The sequence below is a fragment of the Ornithorhynchus anatinus genome, chromosome 2, assembly GCF_004115215.2.
Source record: "Ornithorhynchus anatinus isolate Pmale09 chromosome 2, mOrnAna1.pri.v4, whole genome shotgun sequence".
NCBI classification, from domain to species: domain Eukaryota; kingdom Metazoa; phylum Chordata; class Mammalia; order Monotremata; family Ornithorhynchidae; genus Ornithorhynchus; species Ornithorhynchus anatinus.
Genome location: NC_041729.1, coordinates 164,149,374 through 164,159,014, shown reverse-complemented (window position 1 = coordinate 164,159,014; position 9,641 = coordinate 164,149,374). Strand labels below are relative to the sequence as shown.

The window sequence follows — 9,641 nt, the reverse complement described above, 5'->3', positions numbered from 1 at the left end:
GGACAGGGACTGTGTCTCACCTGATGATTTTGTATCTATCCCAGCATTTAGTACAGTGCGTAGCATATAGTAAGAGCTTAACGAGTACGGCAATTATTAAGAAGGTCTCCAGCAATGTGTGATCCACAATAAAAGACTGTATCTACTTTGATTGACTGGTATCTACTCCAGTGTTTAGCACAGGGCCTGATCAGGGCCAGCTTTAAGGAATCTGAGGCCCAGAGAAGTTGCGCCTTCTCTTTTTTCTTTTTTTAATGGCATTCATTAAGTGCTTACTATGTGCCAGGCACTATTCCAACCTTGCGGTAGACAAAATCTAATCAGATTGGACACAGTCCATGTCCCACATGGGGGTCTCAGTCTTAATCCTCATTTTACAGATGAGGTAACTGAGGCCCAGAGAAGTTAAGTAACTTGTCCAAGGTGACAAAGCAGACAAGTGGCAGAAAGGAATTAGCCCTCAGGTCCTCTGACTCCCAGGCCCGGGCTCTCTCCACCCAGGCCATGCTGCATCCCTAGGAATGGGTTCAATTGTTTGTTATATTGGACTCTACCAAGCGTTTAGTACAGGGTTTTTCACACAGTAAGTGTTCAATAAATACGACTGAATTGAATTGACTGGAATGAGTTCTTTACAATATATACTCCACTAAAGGATTATAAAACCATTTCAACCATCAGTCAATCACTCACGAGAGGTTACTGACTGCTTGACATTATGCTAAGCATTTGGACAAGCACAACAGAAGCAAAACATGTCCAAGTCCTCAAGGAGTTGAGAAATGTGTGCTACTAAATTAATAAATGTGTGATGAAGACATGACAACAATTAACGACAATTAATGATAGCATGATATGTTTAGACCGGGTTTAAAATAATGATTCAATCATTTCATATTAAATCAGTTAAATGGATTTACTCATCTATAAATGGAAGAGATACAGCTGCAACAGAACAGATTTGAAAAAAACAACACCAAACCTTACAATTTGCTTAGGAATTCCCAGGTTCTATTTTACCCACCAGAGGGAGCATTATTTTTTTTGTTTTAATGACAAAAGGAAGAAAAAACATTGAAATAAAAAGTTCTGAAACTACTTGTTCCAACTAAAATTTTCCAGTCAGTAAATGTTTGTCATAGTTGAGTTCTGGAAAGTTCTTTTTCAACGAGACTATAGTCTCAGGTCAGGTGTTTAGCTCTGGGGAAATATAACCGCTGCCCACCTCCCTTTCCCACCTCCATTATTCTATTATTCCTTTTCTTCAATCGATCCATCAATCAATCACATTTTACTGAGAACATACTGTGTGCAAAGCACTCTACTTAGCGCTTGGAAGAGTACAATATAACAGAGGCGTTTCCTGCCCACAACGAGCTTACAGTCTAGAGACGAGCTTACGGTCTTGAGAAACGCACTCCAGGAATTAGAAGGTGGGCAGCGAGCCACGTCAAAGTAAAATCCTCAAAACATTCTCTCTCCTAGATACGACCATCTTCCTAATTGTCTCGAGTCTTTGGGAGTATCTTGCTATGGTCTATGCCGAGGAAAGGATGTTTCTGTTATCCAGGTAATGGCAAAGGCATTTCTGCTTAGCAGCAACATGGACTGGTGGAAAGAGCCTGGGCCTGGGAGTCAGAAGACCTAGATTCCCACCCCGGCTCTGCCACTTGCCTGATGTGTGACCTTGGGCCGGTCACTTGATTTTACTCTGACGTGGCTCTCTGCCCATCTTCTAATTCTTGGAGTTCGTTTCTCTAGACTGGAAACTCATCTCCAGACTGTAAGGTCATTGTGGGCTGGAAGCATGAGCTGTATTCTTCCAAGAGCATAGTACAGTGCTTTGCACACAGTATGTGCTCAATAAAGTGCGACTGACTGATGGATTGATTGAAGAAATAGAATAATAAAATAATGGAGGTGGGCCATGGAGGTGGGTGGGCATTATATGCTTTTCCCTGAGCTAAACCCCCGACCCGAGACTACAATCTCAATTTCCTCATCTGTAAAATGAGGACTCAATCCCTGTTCTCTCTCCTACTTAGACTGTGAGCCCCATGTGGGACTTGTATTTAACCACAGTGTTAAATACGGTGCTAGGCACACGGTGAGTACGTAATAAATACTGCTATTATTCAATTAAACTAGGGATTCATTCCCTGTTTTCCCTCCTACTTAGATTGTGAGCCCCATGTGGGACAGGACCTCGGTCTGACCTGATCCTTTCATATCTACCCAGTGTTTAGTAAAGTACTTGGCCCACACTTAAACAACTCAATTATTATTTCTTCCGCTGTTCTTCAGCCTGCTAGTTAGAGTCGCCCATCAAGAGCGATAGACAGCTCTGGGTCCCGACACTTCGGTAAGAAAGCTGTGACATCTGAAAGAAGTCAGAGTCACCACATTTTCATCAGTTACGAGTGTAAATCTGTCTACGGGAGGACCAGAAGATGTTCTTTTTTTAATGATTTTTCACTTCTTAAAGAAATTAGATTTCGTATGCTTTCCTTCCTACCCTCAATCTTTCTGGGAAATGAGAAATTGCATGTAAATATGATTTCCAAACTATTCTGGGACAGAGTAACTCACATTATACTTCTTAGATAATTTTCTAAAAACTCCCAGCCCAGCAAATGATGTCATTTCCTATGGCTAATCTAGTCTTCCGGACAACTCAAGTAGTGTGGCACAGGTGAGAAAGAGCGTGGCCTATTTCTTAGTGAAAGCATATACTAATAATAATGATGATACTTAAGTGCTTACTATGCATCAAGCACTGTTCTAAGCGCTGGTGAAGATCCAAGATTAATGAGGTCAGACACGGTCCCTGTTGCACATGGGGCTCACAGGCTAAGGAGGAGGGAGCAAAGGGATTGCATCCCCATTTCCAGATGAGGTGACGGAGGCATAGAAATGTGAAGTGACTTGCCCATGATCATAAGTAAGGCAAGTGGGGAATGGGGGATTGGAACCCAGGTCTTCTGACTCCCAGGCCCTTGCTTAATCCACTAGACCTCAACAGCATTTATTAAGTGATAATGAGGTGCAGAGTACTGTACTTAAGCACTAGGACAGAATGCAGTGGGGGCAATTAGGAACAGTCCCTGCACTCTGGGCTCATAATCTAAAAAACAGCATGATAATAGGACTCAAAAGACCCCAGTTCGAATCCCAAGGCTGCTACTGTCCTCCTGGGTGACCATGAGCCATTTACTTAAATGTCCAGTTACTCAATCACTTCATCAGTAAAAGGGAAATAAGCTCTCCCTCAAATTGTAAACTTCTTATAGGCAGAGATTGTCTTCCAACTCTATTATAATGTCCTTTAACCAAGTGCTTCTAACAATGCTCTTCACACAGTAAACCCTCAATAAATGCCATTCATTCAATTCATTCAATCTTATAAGAGAAGCAGCATGGCTTAGTGGAAAGAGCCCGGGCTTGGGAGTCAAGAGATCATGGGTTCTAAACCCGACTCTGCCACTTGTCTGCTGTGTGACCTTGGGCAAGTTACTTAACTTCTCTGGTCCTCGGTTACCTTATCTGTAAAAATGGGGATTAAAAAATGTAAGCCTCACATGGGACAATCTGATTACCCTGTATCTACCCCAGCCCTTAGAACAGTGCTCTGCACATAGTAAGTGTTTAACAGATACCATAATTATTATGATTATGCATTGGTGGTTCAGTGGTAGAATTCTCGCCTGCCACGTGGGAGACCCGGGTTCGATTCCCCGCCAATGCATTAGACCGTAAGCCCGTCAAACGGCAGGGACCGTCTCTATCTGTTGCCGACTTGTTGATTCCAAGCGCTCAGTACAGTGCTCTGCACATAGTAAGCGCTCAATAAATACTATGGAATGAATGAATCTTGGGGAAGCAGCGTGGCTCAGTGTAAAGGACCTGGGCTTCGGAGTCAGAGGTCATGAGTCCGACTCCCGGCTCTGCCACTTGTCAGCTGTGTGACTGTGGGCGAGTCATTTAACTTCTCCGTGCCTCAGTGACCTCATCTGTAAAATGAGGAATAACTGTGAGCCTCACGTGGGACGACCTGATGACCCTGTATCTCCCCCAGCGCTTAGGACAGTGCTCTGCACATAGTAAGCGCTTAACAAATACCAACATTATTTATTGAGTGCTTACCGTGTGCAAAGAGCTCCAGCGCTTAGGACAGGGCTTGGCACATAGGAAGCCCTTAAGAAATACCATTATTATTTTGCTAAGTGCTTGGGAGAGTACAGTATAACCACAAACAGACCCATTCCTGCCCACAACGAGCTCACATTCTAGAGGGCAGATGGACGTTAATATGAATACATAAATAGATAAATAAACGAATAAATGACAGATCTATACAGACGCATACATATGCGCCGTGGGGATGGGAGAGAGGATCAGTGAAGAAGTAAGTCACAGCAGAGCAGAAGGGAGTGGGAGAAGAGAAGAGGAAGGCAGAGTCAGGGAAGGCTTCTTGGAGGATTGATTGATTGATTTATTAGGATAAGATAGTCAATCATTCATTCATTGATTCTATTTATTGCTATTGTTCTTTTCTGTCCGTCTCCCCCGATTAGACCGTAAGCCCGTCGGTGGGCAGGGACTGTCTCTATCTGTTGCCGATTTGTCCATACCAAGTGCTTAGTGCAGTGCTCTGCCCATAGTAAGCGCTCAATAAATACGATTGAATGAATGAATGAATTCATATTTATTGAATGCTTACTGTGGGCAGAGCACTGTACTGAGCGCTTGAGAGAGTACGAAATAACAATAACCAGATACATCCCCGGCCCACAAGGGGCTAACAGTCTAGATCGTGAGTCTAGTGTGAGGGAGGGGCCGTGTGTGATCTAATTTTGTGTATCTGTCCAACAACCTAGTGGAAAGCTTTGCCGCTTAGGAAGTGCTTAACAAATACCACGATTAGAATGATAAATCAGAGTAGTAAACTTCCGTAGTCACTTCAGGGAATTTAGTAATGTCTGTAAAAAAGCCGTGTCTTTCCCTTCCCAAAGTCATTTCTGAAGTTAAATACTACTAGAGAGGTGAAAGACATAGGGTTCTAGTCATTCAATGGTATTTACTGAGTGCATACTGTGTGCAGAGCACTGTACTAAGCACCTGGAAAAGGACAGTGAAAGAGAGTTGACAATAATAACTGTGGCATTTGTTAAGCACTTACTCTGTGCCAGGCACTGTACTAAGCGCTGGCGTAGACGTGTTCCCGGCCCACTGCAAGCTTACACTCTGGAGGACGAGCTTACAGTCTACAGTCTGGTCCCAGCTCCGCGATGGGTCTGCTGTGTGATTTGGGGCAAGTCACTGCCCCTCTCTGGGCCTCGGTTTCTCCGATCTGCAGGATTTCTAGCCAACGAGCAACCTGGACTCACTCGGCCTATCGACGATCGGACTAGCGAGGGGTGGCTAAGGGCCTCTCGGGGCACGTAGTCACCCGTTTAGCATCTATTTTGTTCCCGAAAGAAGGAAAAACCTGGAGTCGATTCATCCATTATGCCAACCAGAATCATTTATCCCCTATTAGGTAAAGTATAATAGACTCCACCAAAAGGGTCATCGGCCCCCCATTTACTGATGTCGCCAGCCTCCCTCTCCATTTTCCCGGAATGTGTCCCTCAACACAGAATAAATGGCTGATCTCTTCACAATAACAGCTGATTTCTATTTATTAAGCTAAAAAGGTCACCGTTTTCTACGGCTGAGCCGCCCGGCGCTATTGATAATTTTATGCATAAACAAATGGCAAATTTGTGCCACATAAATATGCATTAGCAATTACTTTTTCCACAGGCAACATCGGCCGCATGCAAATGTCTATACCTCTCAGGGCCTGATGGCTTTTGTTTTAGCTCTTGAACGGTCCAGCAAAAGAGGACGATACACGGTTTCGAAAATCACCCGTGAATGGGCCCTGGAAAGGCGAAGGTAAAAGGGCGAGGAACTTGCTCTGATACGACCGGACGCAAAACGGTTTCCAAAATGAGGAGGGATGAGGGAGGGAAATGGAGAGGGTCTTCCCCTCCCCCGCCCCCGGCCCCCTTTTCCCTTTATGTTTTTTCTCTCCCTTTTGATTTTGAAAGGGCTAAAGTACTCTTGACACCGCCATAGCGAGTCGGTGTTAAAGCAGACACCAGATGGGGAGAGGAGAAAATGCTCACAGGTTGAGTAAACACACACTGCTCACACAAACACAAAGAAAGGGGGAAAGAAAACGGACAGTGCTTAGAAAGTAATTCAGAAGGATCACCTGCTTATAAGCTCCTGTGATTTCATATCTCCAATGGTTTGCTTTTCAAGAAAAGAAATAAAAAGAAAGAAAGAAAAGAGGTATTTATTAAACATCTATGACGTGCCGAGCATTAGACTAAGCGCTGGGGTAATAAAAGTCACGATAATGTGATATTTATTAAGCGCTTACTGTGTGCCAGGTACTGTGCTAAGTACAGAGGCATTTATTAAGCATTTACTACATGTCCAGCATTATACTAAGAGCTATACTAATTTTCCAGGCACTGTACGAAGTACAGAGATGTCTATTAAGCACTTAGTAAGTGCCAAACATTATACTAAGTGTTGGGGCAATGATAATCATCAAAATAATAATAATTTGGAATTTATTAAACACTTACTAGGCGGTAGGCACTGTAGTAAAGGCTGAGGTGGACACAAGCAAATCGGGTTGGACACAGTCCCTGTCCCACATGGAGCTCACGGTCTCCATTCCCATTTCACAGATGAGGCCCCGAGGAAGTGAAGTGACTTGCCCAAGGTCACGCAGCAGACAAGTGGCAGAGCCGGGATTAGAACCCATGACCTTCTGACTCTCAGGCCTGGGCTCCATCCACTAGGCCCCGCTGCTTCTCTCCTACAGTATGCACTTCGATCTATGTGTTTCAATCTGTTCGCTTTGGACGCTTGATACTCGCCCAACCCCGAACCCCACAGCGCTGATGTACATATCTTTAAATCATATATTGTAAAACACTCTTTATACATAATAATGCCTGTCTCCCTTCCGGGCTGTGAGCTTGTTCTGGGCAGGGAAAGTGACTGCTAAAAGTGTGTTCTATTACACTCACCCACGCGCTTAGGACAGTGCGCTGCACATAGTGAGTGTTCAACAAATACGACTGACTGATTGACTAATAATAATCATGGTATTCGTTAACCACGTACTATGCGCCGTTCTAATCGCTGGGTTAGATCGTGGCTCAGTGGAAAGAGCCCGGGCTTGGGAGTCAGAGGTCATGAGTTCGAATTCCGGCTCTGCCACTTGTCAGCTGGGTGACTGTGGGCAAGTCGCTTCACTTCTCTGTGCCTCAGTTACCTCATCTGTATACTGGGGATTAACTGTGAACCTCACGTGGGACAACCTGATTACCCTGGATCTACCCCAGGGCTTAGAACAGTGCTTGGCACATAGTAAGCGCTTAACAAATACCGACGTTATTATTATTATTATACAAAGTCATCAGGTTGTCCCACCTGGGGCTCACAGTCTTCACCCCCATTTTCCAGATGAGGTCACTGAGGCCCAGAGAAGTGAAGCGACTTGCCCACAGTCACCCAGCTGACAAGCGGCAGAGCCGGGATTCGAACCCATGACCTCTGACTCCCAAGCCCGGGCTCTTTCCACTGAGCCACGCTGGCGCTTAGTCTGGGAAGGCCTCTGGGAGATGGTCCTTCAACAAGATTTGGAAGGTGGGGAAGAGTCATTATCGGTGGGATTTGAGGAGGAGGGCTACTCATCAATTCATTCATTCATTCATTCATTCATTCAATTGTATTTATTGAGTGCTTACTGTGTGCACAGCACTGTACTAACTGCTTGGAAAGTACAATTTCACAAAAGATAGAGACAATCCCTACCCATGCCAGCCTTCCTTCTCTTATCATTATGGCATTCCGTATGGTATCTGTTAAGCGCTTACTTGGTGCCAAGCACTGTACTAAGTACCGGGGTAGGTACCAGATAATCATGTTGGACACGGTCCCTGCTCCACGTGGGGCTCACAGTCTTCATCCCTATTTTTGCAGATGAGGAAACTGAGGCACAGAGATGTGAAATGATTCGCCTAGGGTCACAAAGCAGACAAGTGGCAGAGTCAGGATTAGAACCCAAATCCTTCTGTCTCCCAGGCCTGTGATCTATCCACTAGGCCACGCTGTATTTGTTAAGCACTTACATTTGTTAAAATTTGTACCTAGGCCCTGGGGGTAAATGAAAGGTAATCAGGTCGGACGCAGTCCCTGTCCCATGTGTGGCTCACAGTCTTCAGCCTCATTTTGGGGGATGAGAAAACTGAGGCATAGAGAAGTTAATAATAATAATAATAATAATAATAACGTTGGTATCTGTTAAGCGCTTACTATGTGCCGACCACTGTTCTAAGCGCTGGGGTAGATAGAGGGTAATCAGGTCGTCCCACGTGAGGCTCGCAGTTAATCCCCATTTTACAGATGAAGTAACTGAGGCCCAGAGAAGTGAAGTGACTCGCCCACAGTCACCCAGCTGACGAGTGGCAGAGCCGGGAGTCGAACCCATGACCTCTGACCCCGAATCCCGGGCTCTTTTCCACTGAGCCACGCTGCTTCCCCGAGTTAAGGGACTTGTTCAGGATCACAAAGCCGACAAGTGGCAGAGCTGGGATTAGAATCCACACCCTCGATAAATAGGATTGAACGAATGAACGAATGAATGAATCCTTCTGTCTCCCGGGCCTAGGCCCTCTCCACTAGGCCACGCCGTATTTGTTCGGCGCTTATGATTTTCCAGATTTTGTACTCGGCACTGGGGCGGATGCGAGATGATTAGGTTCACACAGCCCCTGTTCCAAATGGGGCTCAAAGTCAAAGGGGGAAGCAGAACAAGTATTGGTGTATGTCGACGAACTGCGGCATAGGGATGGGGAATATTAGAACCCGGGTCTCCCGACACGCAGGGCTCTTCCCTAAGGGCGGGTGGCTTCTCTAATCGTCTGTTGGGTACAAGACCCTACGAGAAGCAACATGGCCTAGTGGCTAGAGGATGGGTCTGGGAGCCGGCGGGTCACGGGTTCAAATCCCAGCTCCGCCACCTGTCTACCGTGAGATCTCGGACAAGTCTTCTTGTGTGTGCTGATGTAACGATTGTCACAGAAAGGCAAATTATCAACTCTACGGTGCTTCCGGGGACGGTGTACGGCTCTGAAAGCTGGACGGTGACAAAATGGGGTAGGAAGAGCGTGGGTTCTTTTGAAATGTGACGTAGGAGAAGGCTTTTGCGAATACCATGGACTGCCTGAAAAATCTACCGATGGATATTGGAGCAATTTATGCCAAAATGGTCTTTGGAAAGCCAAATGACTCGACTTAGATTAGCATATTTTGGACATGTAATAAGGAGGACTAAGTCTCTGGAGAAGACACAAGTGCTAGGACAAGTCCAGGGAAAACACGGAAGAGGCAGCCCGGCAGCTAGATGGATAGAGACCAGAACAACGATAACGGAAGAATTTTCAGCCAGGTTACGGATTACGGCAGAGGATGGACGTTCTGGAGAAAATAGATCCATTGAGTCGCTTTGAATCGAAAATGACTCGATGGCATTTGATGATGATAATCTAAATTACATTTAGAGAGAGAGT

At 45.3% G+C, this 9,641-nt stretch overlaps 1 non-coding gene across 1 annotated transcript; it reads left to right on the top strand.

The window, feature by feature from the left end:
- Positions 1-3,674: 3,674 nt before the first annotated feature.
- TRNAG-GCC lies at positions 3,675-3,745 on the top strand. The gene has a single exon. It is a non-coding gene; the product is annotated as a tRNA-Gly (tRNA).
- The last annotated feature ends 5,896 nt before the right edge of the window (positions 3,746-9,641 follow it).